Source organism: Balaenoptera borealis (assembly GCF_965194805.1).
Source record: "Balaenoptera borealis genome assembly, chromosome: 3".
Taxonomy (NCBI): domain Eukaryota; kingdom Metazoa; phylum Chordata; class Mammalia; order Artiodactyla; family Balaenopteridae; genus Balaenoptera; species Balaenoptera borealis.
In genome coordinates, this window is record NC_138866.1 from 23,206,197 (window position 1) to 23,226,490 (window position 20,294).

At 40.3% G+C, this 20,294-nt stretch overlaps 1 protein-coding gene across 20 annotated transcripts in view; it reads right to left on the reverse strand.

The window, feature by feature from the left end:
- Window positions 1-20,294, reverse strand: part of NRXN3 (neurexin 3) — a 1,723,243-nt gene that overhangs the window by 300,338 nt on the left and 1,402,611 nt on the right. The gene's annotated exons all lie outside the window — the stretch shown is intronic.

Here is a 20,294-nt window from a genome sequence, read left to right on the forward strand (position 1 = left end):
AACAATCTCCTCTTATTCTCCTTCTCCCTCCCTTAAAGATGTTCAAAATTCTGAGCAGAAAGTTAGGAGCCAGGAAGTGTGTAAGTGTGTGTTTGTGTGTGTAGGGGAGGGGGCAGAGGAGCTAATATTTATTTAAGCACCTAAGAGGTAACATGCATTGCTCTGAGAGGTTTAAAAGGAACCTTCGCTTCACAGCCCTGGGAGGTAGCTATCATTTAGCCCATTTTACAGCTGCGGAAGGCAAGACTCAGCACGCAAGCAGCTTCTTCAAGGTCACCCAGCTAGTAAATGCCTGAGTTGGGGTTCTTACCCATTTTTAACTAACCCTGTATTAAGAAGTTCCCTCTCAGTTTCTAAAATACACCTACTCCTAGTTGGTGGGCAAGGGATGTGGAAACCACGTGCTAGCTCACAGGTGTATGACTTGCCACTAGAAAAGATTAAAGATGTAAAATACTGAGTCCAGGGAGATCTCCCCATCACTCCCCTGACAAAAGTCACTTTATAGATGCCAGTTACTCTGTGTGTTAATCACAGTGGTGTACAATCTTAGGACAGGGTGAGGTGATAAAGTCAGCATAGAAGATCACCGAGTCAGAACTCTCTTTGAAACTCTCCTAAACTGGCCCTTCCGATGCAGTGCAGTGTCATCACTCAGCAAGCATCATATTGGTATTCTACTTTTAGAAGACACTTCTCTGTTTCTTTGGTTGGGTTATTTATTTGCTTGTGTTTAGGGACCATATTGCATGAAAAATGTTTACTGTATCTTTAAGGACTAGAATTATACTCTACTCAAGAAGGAAAGATGCTCAGCCTTGAAAGACCGGCAGGAATGTAGAAATTGAGGGCATGACAGATTTAAGCCTCCCATTCACTCTGACTCCCAGGCATAAGCTCATTGAAGAAAAGTATGGTTAGAAATGCCACATTATGTCAATTATTCTTGGGTGTTCTCTTCCTGGCACACCGTCTCACAACCTCTCCTCACCCCTCCTCCCCTGCATTGTTGAGGTTGCTGAAGTCCAAACATACACGCCGCAATTCCACTGCGTTCACACGAGGAGAGAAGTCACCGGCAGTGCAAATCCAAACTAACAGGTCATCAAACACTTTCCAATTAGCTCTGGAACGCAGGCCTTGAGTACATAAAAACAAAAATCTCTATTTGAACACAGGTGCTTCTGGTGTTTGGGGAATTTATACTCTTTCTAAGAAATCAATGAACCCACGCTGTGATTGCCAAAATGCCATTCAGCTACCCCCTCCTCTTTGGTTCCCTCCTCACTGCCTTCCACTCTATGGACATCATCACCCAGAGCACCAGTATGCTGCAGAAATGGCCCCTGCCTATGCCTACGGGTTCCCAAATTCCCCGAAGAGAAGGCATCTCACGAGGGAACAATAGCTGAAAGTCCTCTCTTTCAGCTTAAAAGGCGCCTCACATAACCAACAAGGGAACAAATAATGTCAATACAATTTGAAGCAAGATTTGGCTTGCAAATTAACTGAATTTAGATTCTTCAATATTTATTCCATTTTATTCAGTGTGTTTAGTGTGTGTGGCATTAATAGCATTGATGCTATTTGAAGGTAAGTTTCTGGAGGCCACGGGCAATGTAGTCCCTTCATTTTATATAGTGTTAAAAGAAGATCAATGTAGTAATACATTCATTGCTGGTCACAGCGATGCCTTACAGAAAAAGACGATTGTAGGATCTTACACTACATCATGTAATTATAAGCACGGATGTTTTTTTAAGAGCACCCAGTCTTCAGAAACAAAAGACTAATTTCTTAAGGCTCCAGATTGACTGTGTATGCATGTCTGGGGATGGCGGTGAGCATTGGCGTAATGTTTTCTTTGGCCTTGTACAGGGCCTGGTCTGCAGGAAGGGCTCAACTGGTATTTGTTGGATGAATAAACGGGAATCAGATCATTAAATGGGTAGTCAGTAAATTAGGGGATTAGTGGATCAATATTTGATTTCCAGCTGTAACTGGAGCTTTTCCTGGTTGTTTTACACCTTTGTTATTAGTCAAGCTTGACTGAAATGAATGGCCATTTTGTTGAGTGCCCTCATTCCTCTCTCTGTCTGGGTCTGCTCCTCTCTCCACTGCAGAAGCAAATGAGCTCCAGCCTTTTAAGAGTGAATAATAAACACTCAGCCTGTCGGGCTTAGGCTGGAGTTATCGATGGAAAATGACTTGATGAATAGTCCTTGCTTGACCGATAAACTTGTATATCAGAAAGTAAATCTAGTGGAAAAGAAAATCTATCCTCCACTTGCACTAGCAGTTGGGAGACTTATATTGACAGTAAAGATTCATCTCCTTAATTCTGAGTAACTCTGAGGCTTCTGTCTTTGTACCCATCTTTTTATTCTACTGGTATCCATGCCCCCCTGCTCAAAGGGTGGTATTACCTGTTTACTGATAAGGACAGCTGCACCATTTTGCACTTTCAAATCACTTTTTCATCTTTGAAATTCAAACATCTCGCATATGCTAACAAATCAGACAAACACCCTGGGGAAATATTTTTCATTTAATGCAATTCATCAAACTGAAACATCGAATTTGGTTTCTTTAACTGGTTTTACCCAACAGTACTGAAATGGAACTCAGGATTTCAGGAAATAATAATACCATTGATTAAAATTCTACTATGATTCTGACACATTATTTCTATTTAATTTAAGCAAAATAATCATATAAGGGAAGTATTTTCTCCATTTCGGAAGAAAGGAATTTATGTCTCAAAATTTTTTAACTTGACAGAAGTCAGACAGCTAGAAAGTACCAGAGTAGAAATCAGGTTTGTCTGATTACAAAGCCCATGTCTTTTTCGTTGAATATTACGCTGCCTGTCCAGTTCACAGAAGAGTAATTTATTACTCTTCTATGTGTGCATGAAGTGTGCATGAAGAGGTCATATACTGCATTTGAACATATTTTTATAAATTACCAGATTCCATTTCTTGATGTGAAAAAAAAAAAAAGTATACAATCTCTCCAGATGGAGATATTGGGAATTGTGGTAGGCAGAACAATGGCTGCCCAAAGATGTCCATGTCCTAATCCGTAAAACTTGTGAATATGTTGCTTTCCATGGTACAGGGGAATTAAGGTTGCTAATCAGCTGACCCGAAACTATGGAGAGTAGCCTGGATTATCCAGATGAGCCCAATGTAATTGTGAGATCTTTAAAATGGAAAAGGGAGATAGAGGAGAGAGAACCAGAGAGATTGCAGCACAAGAAGCCCTCAGCCTGATGTTGCTGGCTTTGAAAATGGGGGAAGGAACCCATAAGCTAAGGAAAGCAGGTAGCCTCTAAAAGCTGGAAAAGACAAGGAAATGGATTTTCCCCTAGAACCTCCAGAAAGGAACTTACCCTACTGACACCTGGATTTTACCCACACTTCTAGAAGTTGGACTTGAACTGTAAGATAATAAACTGTATTATTTTCAGCCATGAAATTTGTGGTAATTTATTGCAGCAGCAATAGAAAACTAATACAAGAATCAACGGGGCTTAAAAACACAAAGACAAACACACAAACAAGAAAAAACAGGCCAAAACCCAACCGAACAAGCAAGGGTTATACACCTTTCCAAGGGTGTGCTATCTTGGTGGTCTACCCTGCAGTTCACTGGTGAGGTTTCCTAGGACAGAGGAGATTGTGATCATTTTTAGACCTCAAACATGGGTTATCAGAGTTTCCATCCTCTCTCAAGGACAACAGAGGTTCTCCTTAGTGTTTATGAGATCACCTGGAGGGCTATACTCCAGAGACTATAATTTAAGAACCACTGGTCTATGCAGTAACTCTTGAGAGGGTGATCTAGGTTATTTGGTTCTCAATATTGTTGCTTTCAGTTCATAGATCTGTTAAAATTCACAGCTATTTTTTGAAATAGTAACTTGGGAGAACCATTTTTTCAAAAGTGTCATAACTTCTAGAACTTCAGGGTCTGGAAAGGCCAACTTCTTATTCATTTTGCCTGATATCCAATCTCATCCAACAGAAATGGCAGCCATCTAGTAAGATCTATGGCCGCCATGCTGCTTTTCTATTCTCTCTTTGGACCATTATTAAGAAGAGATGCTGTTAAAGAAGGAAATTGAATCATCATACTTTCTGAGAGCCCACTTGCTTACATGTTATTTTGGCATTTTTTTCTAATTATTCCATGCATGTTACCATAGTACTCTCAATGAATTCACAAATTTTTCAAAGGCAAGGAGCTTGTGCTCTGCCTTCTTCATGTACTAGTATTGCACCATTTGTCTAGTGCTTGTTTAGTGACTCAACCCTGCCCCGGGGAACCATTACTAACTGTTCAGTTACAGAAGCAGAACTGAAAGTTCAGCTGTCCCCCTTAATTCAACCACCCTAGCTCCATGGGGACACTGTGACATTTGAAAAGTATTTTCATTTTCCTTGCCTATCTTTTTCATTTGTTTTCATTTCTTTGAATGAGATTAAAAGAAGTCCAAAAACTTGAGTCCACAGAGCTCTGTATAAGTATTAGGAAGCAAAGAAATGTGCCCTTAGCTTGAAGTTACAAAATGGCAGCCTATAAGGCAAACCGTTTAATCTGGCCTACCAGAGGCTTGACTTAGATGGTGATACTTAAGTCAGGGGATTTATCATATACACCAGACATTTGGCTGCTCTTGAAAAGTTGGCAACAATAGGCCCAAATCTTTGAATGATCATAATCAGTGGGAGCTGAGTGGTCACTATCCCCAAAGTTGCCACCTTGCCAGGTTTACTCAGGCACATTACCTGTCTGGCTTCCATAAAAATCTGAGTTGGCAACCTGTCTTCAATGTGTTTATCCACCTCTGCATCAGCTCCAAGTTTTCAAGGTCTGAGGTGGCCTGTGCCAACCATGTCATGCCAAACGTAGCCAACCTTCTAGCTCATGCTGTCAGTCACAGCCAATGCAAGCCCCATCACCCTGAGACCCAAGGAGTACACATGGCCCACTGGCATCTCCACAAGGGAAACCACAGGCCGCAGAAGCTATTAACACATCCACCTCTCTGTTAGGGATAAACAAGCTGACCTGGATCTTGAGGGACATTGGGAAGCCTCATTAACCACTTCTACCCTAGGCTTTGATCCCAACAGAATGTCAGAAAGGAAATAGGCTTTGGATCTCAATGTTAGAAACTACTGCACATTACTGGACTTCTGATCAATTTAACAGGATGCTGGGCTATGTCACTGAAGGTGTCAGATCCTCCTGTTGCAATTGATAAATAATATTACAGATGAAGACAGAGGAATACTTTTCTTCTTGACCTGAACTGGCAATCAGTTGAAACCTCAAAAGATGACAGCTGGCTTGTGTTTATGATGGATATCCCAGTGCTTACATGTATGAATAACACCAGCCAAACTCACTGTGCTGAGCAATCTGCCTTGATAAGAGTCTATAAAAGCCAGCATCACTGAAAGCTAATTATAAGTTAGAGGGGAAAAATATTTCCTTTCAATGGAATGTCTCTGACTTTCATTTTAGAGAGCCCTTTTCTCCTTGAGAGTGTAGGGGAAAGCCTCTTCTTTGTCATTTTTCATTTCTAGGAGCACCAGCTATATGATATTATACTTTTTTTCTTGCTGGACTAAAAAAGGTACTAGTAGCCTTTTTCATCTTCCCTCACAGAGAAGACTGCTGCCTTGTTTTCTCGGCTATTCCTGCCCTTCTGTGGCCCTTTCCTATTTCTGCCTTCTTTTAAAAAGATAAATCTCTAACAGCGAAGGCAGTATGTTCTGAAGGGACCTTTGCCACAGGAGTGTTTGGGGTTCTTTCCCTTGTTTATTTTTCATCAAAGAGAACTGCATATGACTCACTTATCATATTTAAATAGAGAGAGCAGCTCAGAAAAGGGAGAGGGCTTGAATAGGGGACTTCCAGCACTTTCTTCACAGGGATGTGGTTGGGTTAGGCTCTGCAGGGAAACTGAAGAAAATGCTATTACAGCTGTTAGATAAAAGAGCGCACCAGTCAGGGAGCCTCTCGGTTAGCTCCTCCAGTCTTTAAAATAGATGTTGTCCAACTGGTGGCTTAGAAGTAAATTAAATCTGAAGGATGCACCCATAAGCAAAGGTAAGTGCACTTTTCAGAAAATTTTGTGACTTTTATTATAGCTTTTAAGGGACAGTCTGAATGTTTTGGTTGATGTATTTCATTATGACTGCTGGAATTTTAGCCATGATTGTTTTCGTAGTTTGGTATTGAGAAAGAAAAACAAAGCAGCTCCTGACCTCCAGAACATGAACCTGGCACCCACAGCTAAACCATGTCCTTCTCCTACTGGACACGAGCAATATCACAGAACACAGATCTCAGACAGGGTCACTCTGAGACTGTGACACCGTAAGGCGAAACAAAGCCACTTCTTAATTTTATCTATGCACAGACAGAAACCAAGTCACTACTTCCTTCACAAAATACCAAACATTCCCCTCTCTTGGCTCACGACTGCTACTTCTTTACCAATTAAAAAGTATCCTTACTGGAGGTTCCTTAAAAAACTAAAAATAGAACTACGTATGAGCCAGCCATCCCACTACTGGGCATATACCCTGAGAAAACTATAATTCAAAAAGACACATGCACCCCAATGTTCATTGCAGCACTATTTACAATAGCCAGGTCATGGAAGGAACCTAAATGCCCATCAACAGACGAATGGCTAAAGAAGATGTGGTGTATGTATGTGTGTGTGTGTGTGTATATATATATGTATATATATATATACACACATATATATATACACATATATATATATGTATATACACACACACACACGTACACAATGGAATATTACTGAGCCATAAAAAGGAACGAAATTGGGTCATTTGTAGAGACGTGGATGGACCTAGAGTCTCTCATACAGAGTGAAGTAAGTTAGAAAAACAAATATCATATATTAACACATATATGTAGAATCTAGAAAAATGGTACAGATGAACCTATCTGCAGTGAAGTGAGAGAGTGGCATGGACATATACACACTACCAAATTTAAAACTGATAGCTAGTGGGAAGCAGCCACATAGCACAGGGAGATCAGCTCGGTGCTTTGTGACCTCGGAGGGGTGGGATAGGGAGGGTGGGAGGGAGATGCAAGAGGGAAGGGATATGAGGATATATGTATACATATAGCTGATTCATTTTGTTATACAGTGGAAACTAACACAACATTGTATAGCAATTATACTCCAATAAAGATGTTAAAAAAACCCAAAAAACAAACAAAAGAAATGCAGATGTAGAGAAGGGACGTGTGGACACAGAGGGGGAAGGGGAGGGTGGGATGAACTGGGAGATTAGGTTTGACATAAATACACTACCATGTGCAAAATAGAGAGCTAGTGGGAACCCTCTGTATAGCACAGGGAGCTCAGCTTGGTGCTCTGTGATGGGGATGGATGCAAGGGGAGGAGGAGGGATGGGGGTGGTGGGAGGTCCAAGAGGGAGGGGATATATGTATACATATAGCTGATTCACTTCCCTGTACAGCAGAAACTAACACAACATTGTAAAGCAATTATACTCCAATTAAAGAAAAAAAAGTATCCTTAGTCTAGTCTGTTTCCCCTACAGATAAGATTTATTTATTTATTTATTTAAATAGTACTTTTTTTTTTTTCTTTTTTTTGGCTGCGCCACACAGCCTGTAGGATCCTAGTTCCCTGACTGGAAGTGCAGAGTCTTAACCACTGGACTGCCAGGGAAGACCCTGGATAAGATTTATTGAGGGAGTCACTCAGAATTGCCCCTGCTTTCTCATAGCATTCCATCTAGAGTAAACCAGGCTTCCTTAGACTCTCCTCCAAATCACCCAACCAAAGTTTAAATCTTATAATAGGTTCTTTCCAACGCCGTACAGCTGAGACACTACGGTTCCTCACAGTGTGTTCTCTGCAACCAGTAAGAAACACAACGCAATTAACCACAGGAGGGTTCCTGGTGGTCTTTGGCTGGAGGCATTAACAATAGAAGTATAATTAAGGATTATACTTTCCAGAGCTGCCAGTTCCGCTATTAAAATTCCAATGACTTCCTATTTCTTTCAAGGTAAAGCCCACATACCTTTGCAGGTACACGAGGGCCTATAGGACCTGGCCATGCTTCTTTCCTATGTCATCAGGTCACTAATTTATCTTTATCATTTGTAGTGGGTTGAAGGGTGGCTCCCCAAAAAGGTGTGCCCACCTGGAACATGTGGGTAGGTGTGACCTTATTTGGAAAAAGGGTCTTTGAGGAGGTAATTAAGGATCTTGAGATGAGATCATCTGGATTCTCTAGGTGGGTCCTAATCCAGTGACAAGTGTCCTTATAAGAAGCGAAGAAGACACAGGCAGAAAAGGAGAAACAAGAGGAGAGGGTGATGTGAAGAGGAGGCAGAGACTGGAGAGATGTGTCTACTAATCACCAAAACCTAGGAGAGAAGCATGGAACGCGTTCTCTCAGAATCTCCAGGAGGAACCAACCTGCGGACGCCTTGATTTCAGATAGATGACCTCCAGAACTGTGAGAAAATTAATTTCTTTGTTTCAAGCTACTGAGTTTGTGGTAATTTGTTACGTCGGCCTTAGGAAACCAACAGACCCCTTTCCCAGCTATGCAGAACCACTCGTTCTGCCCATGCTAATCACTTGGCCTGTAACATCCTTTCCCCTGCTTGTCCTCTTAACTCCTGTTTGTCTGCAAAACTCCGTCCAAACATCGTCTCTCCTGACAAGCCTTTGTGGACCTCCTCTTCCAATCTGATTTACATGACCTCTTTAGTGTTTCCATAAGGGCCTGTGCTTTCCTCTGTCCTGGCTGTACTGTAATCCTGAGTTACCTGTTTGTCAACCTACCTAAGCTGTGACACCTTTAGGGTAGGGTCCACGCCATTTATCTCTAAGATTTACAGGCACGGTGCTCAGCACATAATAAACGTGAGCTGAATGAATGAATGGATAAACAATTTCTTTTGTTCAGAACATTGCTTCTTGTTTCTTCACCCTTGATAATAATAATCCTTTTTATAAACCTCTTTTACCCACTTGAGGGTATATGGTCTATACCAGGAAAACATAAGATATTGCCAGAAGCCTGGGCAGACTGTTTATATTCATTAGAATAGTAACTCTCACAAAATTAAAACATATACTCTTCTCATAAAGCACATGTCAGCCAAGCTAGTTGAGCTTCTGCTTCTTTGCAGAGCTCAAGGGTCACCGCGTTCAGTGGGTGGCTGTGTTGCATGTATCCCCTCGCATATGTAACCCCAATGGGATCCCGAGAGAACCAACATGCAACTGAATGTGTAATGCCCGTTCTGGAAGCATACGGCATGCATCTCTAACTCAGCACACAGGACCTGCCTTAGAAGTCTCTATCGCGTACTGGAAAGATCAGAAGCTTCTAAGTCAGGCAGACCTGGTCTTAAATCCTCGGTGTCACCACGCAAAGGTGTTCAGTTCTACCTCTGTGAACTTCAGTTTCCTCAAGTGATACCGATACCTTTCACTACACAATTGCTCTGAGGATTAAAGATGATCAAATACATAAGGTGCCTGTTACATCGAGTGTGCTTAATGTGTGACAGGTGATAACACAATTTGTAACCAAAAGGTATAATAGCTACTACTGGAAATCCTAAATAAAAGTCCCCAAAATCAATCTGGAAGAGAAAAAAAAAAAAAGAAAAAACTGAAAATAGAGGAAGAAAAGCTTCTCTCCATCCTCAAAGCATAAAGCCTCAACCTTTTACTCTGGAGGTTTCAGTAATGAATTTCTATTTTAATTGACGCGGCAACCTATCCACGCTTCGCACTGCAATGTACCCCCTCTCTCGGTGATGCCGTGGGGGAAGGCGCTTTTAAATCAGTCAGTGAGCAGGAAGAGCTCCAGTTTTCCTTCGACCAGGGCAAAATCACGAACGTGCTCTTCACTTCCAGACAATTAATTTGTTTACATGATTCCTTTGCTTTGTTTTATTTCATAATTCTTTCCTCTCCACTTGCCTAATCTCAAGGGTTTATTATTAACTTTTTCAGGTGTTCCTCCAGGGTACAGCAGAGTACAATTTAAGGGGCATTCTTCCTTTTAATGAATTTCAGATTGCAGAATGAAGGAATAAAATAGACCTCAAAAATAGCATCAGGAGATAGTTTGAACAGTTTACATAGTTATATATATATATATATATATATTCTTCCTTTACATAGGATTACGTGTCTTAGTGCATCTCTAATATCAATGTCTAGAAAGGGATCCATGCTTCTTCCAGGGTGTCTGACCACAGGAAGATTCATGGTGTGGTTTATGTTCAATAACGTGAACATGCCCTGCAGGATGCCAGATTTTTTCATCTTTCTAGTGTTCCGGGACATTTCCTAATTCATTCTCATGCAAATTGTGTTTTTGCCCAAATGATCATTGTCACATTTCCATTATATACTCATATCTTGGCGTTTTCAACTGCTGACAAGCCTCTTTTGGCAGGCAGGGTCTTCTCATAGTTTTCTCTTTTCTTCTGTGTGTGTGTGTTTTTTTAAAACACTGCCATGTTTTTGATTGATTTGGGGCTCTCCCATAAATCTGTGTTTTTAAACTCTGAATAGAATTTACAGAGTTTCCCCTAGGAGAGTTTCATTTTACAGAGCTAACATGAAAAGCCACGCAAAGTTCTGAGCTCTGTGTCATTCAAAGAGGTCAGACAGAGTTAAGAGGGGCTAGGTTTGAATATTCATTTATTTGTTCTACAGGTACAGTGTCTGGTATAGAGGAGACACTGTATCTGTAAAACAAATAAAGTGTTGGGCTTTTCAGACATAAAACCCCTTTTAATTTATTAATTTGACATGATTACCAATCTTAGAGTCCTTGCACCTCAGGCCTCTTATAACAAAGCAGCCAAAGGTATTTTTTTTTTTTTTTTAATACAAAAGCACCATGTTCTGTACTAGATCATGTCCCAGCCCTGTTCACAAATTGAGTAGCTGACCCAGGTATGCCAATCAACATTCATGCCAATGGCTTGAAAGGTGACTTGAATAAGTCACTGGACTTGTCTAAGCTTCAAAGCTTTCATCTATAGTACAATGCAGTGTGCTAGAATGATCTCTAAGCTCTCTTCCAGCAACAGCGTGGCATGTCGTAAGATCCTTAACAATTTTCTCAGTAGAAGAGAGAAAAGGATGAGAAGAAGAACCCGAGTCCCCAATCCCAGACTTTTATATTAGATAAAAAAATGTATTCAAGGTAAGGAGGACACTTGCAAATTAAGTACATGTATTAGATCTTAGTTGCTACAAGTTGTTATCAATTACTATTAATTACTATGAAGCATTAAGTAAGCTGAGAATTTTTACTAGAGTTGTCTCCCCAGTTCTGGCTAATTAGAACAGACTCTGTCCACTCTTCTGCCACTTTTAACATGTGGTCATTATTATTCATAGAACTGGACACCTTATTTAAATATTAGTAATCGTAATTATTATTGGTGTGCAAATGATTGGGTGGGGGTGAGGAAGTTTGCAGGGTTTGAACCTTTCCAAAGATGAGCAGTATGCCAAGTTGCTTTGGATGGAACACTTGATGTGTTGGGAGGAGTTTTATTGTTTCTTCAGATGCCAAAATGCTCTTATATGAACATGGAATCACCTGTCACAGAGGTGGTGACACAGTAGATTATCTGTTTCAGTGCATAACAGCATAACTTTCACTATCAAACAGGAGATCTGAGCTGAACTAAGGTGAACTCTTAAAACTCAAAATCATACTTCTTCTAAATAACTGTTGGTAGTCAGAGCTGTTTCCTTTGGAAGTGACTTTTGGCACTAGGATAGAGGATGGCGATTTGCACCAAATGAAACAAAACTCTCAGGCTGGGAGTTTCACCATCAGTCTGTGAAGAGGAGGCAGCCCAGCATCCTCTTTCAGAGGCTGGAGTTGGACTCCTTGCTTTTAATATGAGCTCTGCCACTGCCTAGGTAGTGCTATGCAATCACGAGCAAGCTTCATAAGTTCTGTTTCTCAGTTTCTTTATCTGTAAAACAGGGGTTGAGAACAACATCTTGCTCATTAGGGTTCTATGAGAAATAAATAAGCTAATATATGTAAAACATATAGAGTCAGGAATGGCATAGAGTAAACACGTGATAAATATAAGGGGTTATCATAATCTAGTTTCTTGTGGTGAACAAAGATTGGGCTAACCTAACAGAGACACCCCATGCTTCCGTGGGTTTCAGTTTCAGGTTTTCTCTTTTCATGATAAAAATTCAGGAATGGAATTGAAGGTTCCTAATTAGGAAGATTTTGATGGTTGCCAGGAAACTCTCCCCTTACGAATAGATACAGTGCCCAAAAGAGGACATATGGAGGTATACAGGAGTGCTTCAAATGCATGTTTATTTATTAATTCAACCAATATTTATTTGTTAAGCATGCCAATTGTTACAACAATTCCTTCTCAAATTTTTCTGAAAATAACACACTTGGGAGAGGACTTAGGTGAGAGTGGAGAAATGGGTCTAAGGAAAGAAGACCTGGAGTATAGGGGTAGTCACATGGGTGCACCTGGATACCCAGACCCATGGTGCTTCTCTACCTTTTTCACATCATGTCACATACAGAAAATGGTATTATTCACACAGCACCCTGGAGTAAGCAAGCAAGGCTGCTCATGCTGGTGATGCTTTGTCTAGATGATCTGGTCTGCGAGCTCAGCAAGCCACTGTAGGCAGAGGGGACGGATATCTCAGCACACTGTGTTGCGGGCTGATGTGTACTGGCTGGGAAGTCTGGTTTTAGAGGCTTTCAAGAAGGTTCAGGCCACAAGAAACAGAAGAACTTCAATAATTTTCATTTTCCCCTGAGACTAGCACAGCTGTTTTATAACTTACAGTTTCTAAATATTTTAATTAATGGTCTAGTTTCATGATCAAATTTCAATATCAAAAAAAAATTCTAACTTGTTGCAAGAGTCAGGATAGGCTATCTATGGTGCAGGAACAAATTAAATATCTGTAGCTTAACACTTATGCACACTCATAAACACACACATGCGCACGCGTATTTATTTCTTGCTCATGTAAATGCTAACGTGGGTTGGTGACCTGCCTCTACCTTAATGCAAGACTCTTTAGGACACTAGATCACTAAAGCTCAACCAAGAGGTGGCAGGGAAAGAGAGGAAGAGAGGAAGGAGGGAGATGACTCTAGATTACTCTAAATTACAGCTTAGAAGTGACACACTTCATTCCTGATCATACTCCATTTGCTTCAAATCTTACATCAGTGGAGGCCAGGGAATGTAGAGGAACACAGGGATAAGCCGATGAGCACAATTTCCACCCCACTTGATCAAAGTACTCTCAAGTGTTAGATCACATATTACTTGTCTGATACCTTACTAACTTTTTCTTTTTTAAGATTTATTTATTTATTTTTGGCTGCATCGGGTCTTAGTTATGGCACGCGGGATCTTCGTTGCAGCCCACGGGCTCTTTGTTGCAGTGTGCAGTCTTCTCTCTAGTTGTGGCATGCAGGCTTCAGAGCATGGGCTTTGTAGTTTGTGACACGTGGGCTCTAGTTGAGGCGCACGAGCTCAGTGGTTGTGGTGCACAGACTCAGTTGCCCCGCGGCATGTGGGATCTTAGTTCCCTGACCAGGGATCGAACCCGCGTCCCCTGCATTGTAAGGTGGATTCTTTACCACTGGACCACCAGGGAAGTCCCTACCTTAGTAACTTCTGTTGCTTTCCTCTCAGCAGATCATATCTCAAGCCAACAGAGACTCAACAGGGGCCCACTAAGTACAAAATATTATAGGATATGAATATATCTAGTAATTCATGCTCAAAAATGGTATTAAGACTGGATATCATGATCTGAACCCAACTCACAGCTAGTGTGAAACGTCTTTGGTGGTTTTATTGATCATATTAAAGATCACACCTTAGATATACTCAGCCCTATCATTTTCTTAATTCTGCACTCATACTACTTTTTCTCTGACCTTATTGGTGTTTGTTAAACCTCAGTGTAGCATTTCCTGCAAAATGTCATCAATATTTGGTTTTTCCCATAAGCAAACTTTATAAAATTAGCATACTCTACAAAATCTCACGCTACTACTACTTCTCACTCTTTCCCTACCTGGGTGTTGTGACGTGTAATGTTGTTTTGTTATTAACGTGTATATATCTCAATGTCCTATCTTTCCTTCCTTATACTGGCAAATTAATTCTGCAAGATGAATTTGGTGATAGATGGTTGAATGCTTTAACTGAAGCTCAAATCCAAAACAACTAACTTTGTGTCCTCCATTGAACAAAATGCTCCTTTGAGTCAAGTATCTGGACTTAGAGATCACGTAGGGCACTTGCACCCTTGGTTTCTATAAAACTCAAAAATTAGGCTAAGAGCATAAAATTAGCTGAACGGATGCAATGGGACTTTACCACTTCAAAGAGGATGGGGAAGGAGACTGAGTACAGCTAATTAAGCCGTGTATTTAAATACAATTGCAATAAATGGGACTGGAGGGTTGAATTCTTATCTATCTATGCTCTCAATTGCAAATGTTAGGACAGTACAACATTTCTACTGGGAGATAAGAGGAAATAAGGCCCAGAGATAGGAACTTTAATGAAGATACTTCTTCACGTTTCTGTGAGATAAATGGACCAAATGTATGGGCCACTCATTTTAGAGGGCCAGTTTTGGTTTATGTAGTTTGTATATTTCCCATCAATTCCAAGAAAATAGGAGCACAACAGATGGTTTGATGATAGTGCTACCTCTCTAAGTCCCATTTTCCCTTCCTTAGAACAAAATTATTTTGTTCAAGGTAGAAGACTGCTGACTCTATACAAGAAGATGTGGCAATTCTATTTTCCCTTCCTGGTTTCATGTTAGTTCTGCTTGCTTTACTTCTTTTCCTTAATCACAGCCAAAATTTTGACAGTTCATTCAAAAAAAAGGAAGGAAGGAAGGAAGGAAGGGAGGAAGACACTTTTTTTCTTCAAATCCAAATATGGATAACAGAGAAAACAAGCAAAAAGAGGAAGCTGCATTTCCATATGGAGAAGGTATAGAAAGAACACATCCTTCCCAGTCTTTGTCCAGCAGCCATCTGAAGGGAATGATGAAGCATCCTTTCCCAGATTCCTGTGTGTTTATTCTTGTATGTGCACTTACCCACAAGTACACACACATACACATCCCAGCATATATAATTAATTTTTTAAATTGCAATTTAAATAGAATGAGCGCATCTAACTTTCCATACAAAATTGTTTTCTTTTGTTTTGATCTAAATCCTCATTTTTAATTTGACTATGTGAACGCTGCTGCTTCTCCCACACCAGCCTCCTGGACTAAAGTTCTCTGGGCAAAAGATTACAGGGGGGGACCCTGGGCAAATATTTGTGGGTTTTGGGATGTGCAACTATTTCTGTTTACAGTTAGAGATGCTAATGAAACTAACTGAAGGACTTTCGAAACATGCTACTTTTAAGGTATATTCAAGGTATTTTAAGGTGTTTCCTTCCCCTGCCCCCATCCTGAACTCAATGAAACAAACTAGGAAAATACAATTTCAAAGCAGAATGAAATGCTATGAATTGAATATAGGTAATTTGAAACTAAACAAATAATTACTTGAAGTTCTGTTTGTTCAAACCATGAGAATCAGCATAGGTTGGCAATTTTCAACTTTGCTTAGTGTGATCCTGTAAACTGGCAAATTAGCTTCATTTTTATTTGATTTGACTAAAGAATCAGAGGGATGAAATCTCTCTCTCTCTTTCACACACACACACACACACACACACACTCACACACACACAATTCTTGTCAAAATTCTCTCTTTAGGCCTCATTCTGCTGTATGCACTTTCCCATAAATATTTAGCAATTAACATTTCAGAGGGAGAATCTTAGTTTTCTAGGGAAGTTTAATTGAATTTATATTTTTAGAGTTTTCTTTAAGTTTTCACGTTTATTTTTACTTGGGAAATTGGAAAATTTAAAACAGGTGTTTTAATACTCAATCAACTATTATACATCAATTCCACAACTACTAAGTCAGCCATATTTTCTCCTTTTTCACTTATGGGGGATAATCCTCTGATGTAGGTGCTGTGCTGGCCACTTAACACATATATTCCCATTTCCAACTTTCTGAAGAGAAAACTGAGGCTCACATACATTAAACAACTTGTTCAGGATGTGGTAGTTAATGAGAAGTGAAGCTGGAACTTAAACCAAGGTCCGGTAACACCAAACCACACTGTTTTCACTGTACCACCCTCACTTCTTGATGAAAGAGCTTATTATATCCCACATTAAGCTGAAGAAGAAGAAAAGAGTCTTCCATCTTTCCTACCACACAAAGGCACATCATTTTTAAGAAAGTCTATCTATAATAGAGATTGGTCTTCTAGTTTGCTACATCATTTTTCTAGACTTATTAAAACTTTTAAGCACTACATATTCACTGCACAAATGTTAGGAGATACTAAGGAATCAAAATCACCTGTAATCCTAACAATCACTGTTTACATTTGAACATACATATCCTTCCAGTATTTTTTTCAGTGCAGATATACAGAGATGTTACTAAATAGGATCTTTTATATCTTGCTTTACTTTTTAAAAAAATTTATTTATTTATTTTTGGCTGCGTTGGGTCTTCGTTGCTGTGCGCGGTCTTTCTCTAGTTGCGGAGAGCACGGGCTGCTCTTCGTTGCGGTGCGTGGGCTTCTCATTGCGGTGGCTTCTCTTGTTGTGGAGCACCGGCTCTAGGTGCGCAGGGTTCAGTAGTAGTGGCTTGCGGGCTCTAGAGCACAGGCTCAGTAGTTGTGGCACACGGGCTTAGTTGCTCCGCGGTACGTGGAATCTTCCCGGGCCAGGGCTCGAACCTGTGTCCCCTGCATTGGCAAGCAGATTCTTAACTGCTGTGCCACCAGGGAAGTCCCTTGCTTTACTTTATTTTTTTTTTTTTTTAATACATTTATTTATTGGCTGTGTTGGGCCTTCCTTGCTGGGCGCGGCTCTCCCTAGCTGCGGTGAGAGGGGACCACTCCTCGCTGCAGTGCACAGTCCTCTCACCGCGGTGGCCTCTCTTGCTGCGGAGCACAGGCTCCAGACACGAGGGCTTCAGTAGTTGCGGCATGCGGGCTCAGTAGTTGTGGCTCACGGACTCTAGAGCACAGGCTCAGTACTTGTGGCTCACGGGCTCAGCCGCTCCGTGGCATGTGGCATCCTCCCAGACCAGGGCTCGAACCCATGTCCCCTGCATTGGCAGGCGGACTCCCAACCACTGAGCCACCAGGGAAGCCCCCCTTGCTTTACTTTTTGTTCCATATTTTACGAACATCTGTCAATATAATTAAATGTTAGCCTAAAACATTATTAAATATTTTTTCTAAAATATTATATTGACATGCATGATGTGTATTTATCATACCAGAAAGTTTAATCTCATCACTCTACACCTCTCATACAAAGAGATGATGAGAATAACCACCATTATCAAGTCAGCCATGAGAGAGATCTGTGCTCATCAATTCTTTTCAAATTAAGAATGTTCATGAGAAACTATAATAAGCATCCCTCTAACTAAATCTTTGTTTATTCGCATGATTATTTCTTTTGGATGAATACCCCAAAGTAGAATTATTTGGTTAAATTCACAAATAGTTTAAAAACTTTTGATACATTTTTCCAAATTTCCTATCAGGGAAACTGTAACAATTTCTAACCCTAGCAGCAACATATGGAAATACGGATTGTTGCCAATGATGTGTTTTATCTCTTACTATTACTACAGCTACCATCGTTATTACTACTACTGCTACTAGCATTTTTGATTCTTTTAATAAGACAGGCTAAAAAAAAAAAAACCTGAAATCTTTTAACCTGCCTTTATAACGGTATCATTTACTTTTCCTACATATTTGTTCACAACAGCTTAATATCTTTGAGCCTTCCAGCCCCCAGTGTTTTTCCCATGTCATTCCTTCCTCTAGAAAGACCACTTTCCGGTCACAATCTCTTCATCTTTATGAAATCTTGAAAGCCCTCTCTAACCACCAACCTCAACCAGAAGCAGTTTCCTCCCTCAAGTCCTGAAGTAGTTATTCTTATTCTTATTACTACTTGTTAAATAATTAACTGTGTACTTCCCTGTGGCATTTCTAGTATTTATTTTGCTGTTTTAAACTGTTGATTGATTCTGAATTAACCTTCCCACATGTAGGCTTTTCTTCTGTATTTTGTGCCCCACACACCTAGCAGATAGAGTGTTTGCATTTGGAATTCAATAAGTATCTATCATGTTTGTTTCTTTCCCAGCATTCCTTGCTTCTACACTGTTACATACATTTATTTCCTTATTTATTATCTCTCTTCCTCATTAGATTCTAAACTCTAGGACAGCTGGATCTACGTCTATGCACATTAAATGCCTAGTGTTGGTTGAACTGGAGGAATAAGTAAATTCACGATTGAAATGATATTCCCTTCAACATTTCTAATGAATACATGACCAGGAGCAAACTTCTTAGGGCTAGATAAGAACACTTCCAGTAGGACAAAAAGTGTACAATTTGATGAATTCAATTTTTTTTTTCATCGTGAACTGGATTAATAGACCTTCTGGACCAATTTATTGTATGGAGCAAAAGTAACTTCCAGCTTCAGAGGTGTGACTCAAGCTTAGGTAAGAGAAGCTTCTGCAAGCTATTTCCTTTGTTATTTCCTCTTGCACACAGTATCCAGACCTTCTGCTCCTTTCTCATCCGTTCATAATATGTTTAATTTAACTCCTTTTCCAATTTTGCATCATCCAGAACTTCCTTTTGAGCAACCTGCTCAATAGAAAGGTAGAAATCTAGTAAGCCTGCCCAAGACGATAATAATACCCCATGTTCAGTCTGTCAACCCAGTACATTTTCCCAGCACTGTGCTGACTTAAAACACTTATAATAAGCGTAAGAGAGATTTAAGGCAATAAAATGTAATGTTTCTGATGGGAATCTCGCAGTCCACACTGCTCCTTCTCCCCACTTTACAAATCAGGCACAAGGCTAAAAGGAAAAACAGCATCACGCACTGTAACAGGAACACTTAACAGCTGACCTGGAAGAGCCCTGTAGTGATACGGAAAGGGTATATTTTCGTCTGAGTTGACGGATTCATTTCTGGGACATGGTTGTGGCTGCATTTATTTTATGGCTGCCAACATGAACAGGGTTTGCAGCTAAGGGAGAAAATGTTTCTCGAGTGCTCAGTTTCAGGGAGAATGAAGTGAGGCTCCTTGAATAATATGCTCATCCTGTGAATCTCTGATCATGGATTGGAGATCTGGACCCCCTCCATGCGGGTAGGGAATAAGATGTGGCACTTTTTAAGTCTTACACTAGAACTAGTACCAATCATTTAATTCATGTATAAAGAAAGGGAACGTTTGTTAGATGGCCTTCTAAAAGATCTCCTGGAAACCCTCAAGGTGATATCCAGAAGGCCCGTTTACGGTAGAATTTATTTTGACAGTATTCTCATCAGAATTATTTTTTGTTGGTTATAATCATAAATGTGATCTTTGATTCCTCTATCATCAATTAACATATTCATTGTCCAGAACTGTTTTAGGTAGTGGGGAATACATGATGAAAGTGTAAAATGGAGCTTTTATGCCTCAAGGTATTTGCCTCCTGCTTAGAGGGGCAAATTCACATAGTTTTCTGCTCTGACCTCTGGTTATTAGTTTACAAGGTGTTTGCAGGAGGCAAAGGCTGTGTGGTTTTGGAGGAAAGGACTTACTTTTTACTGCTTCTCTTAGAAATTTAGAGGGAAAGACAACTAAGATGAGGTTGACCTCCTGCCCTCCACTTACTTCTTCCATTGCAAACACAAAGTGTGTCTGCAGCCAAGATCCACAGGAAATATCATGCTCTGTAATCCTTTTTAGATCTTGGCCTTTGTTTGCTGAGGGCCTTAGGCAACACAGGCAAGACCTGAACTCTCATCTGCAAGATAGTTTTGTCAAGGACATTCTCATTACCAATTACTTAGATATGCAGCTAAGCAGTGCGGCCATCTATCCAGTCCCAGTATCAGCAATGCCAGAAAAAAAGAGAAGCTCCCATAGCAACCAGCCCCCTTGAAACTTGATGAAACACAGATGTGACTGCAGCACTTGAGTTCAAAGAATAGCACCATATGGTGGAAGATTCCTCCACTTCACAAAAAGATGAAAGAAAGGG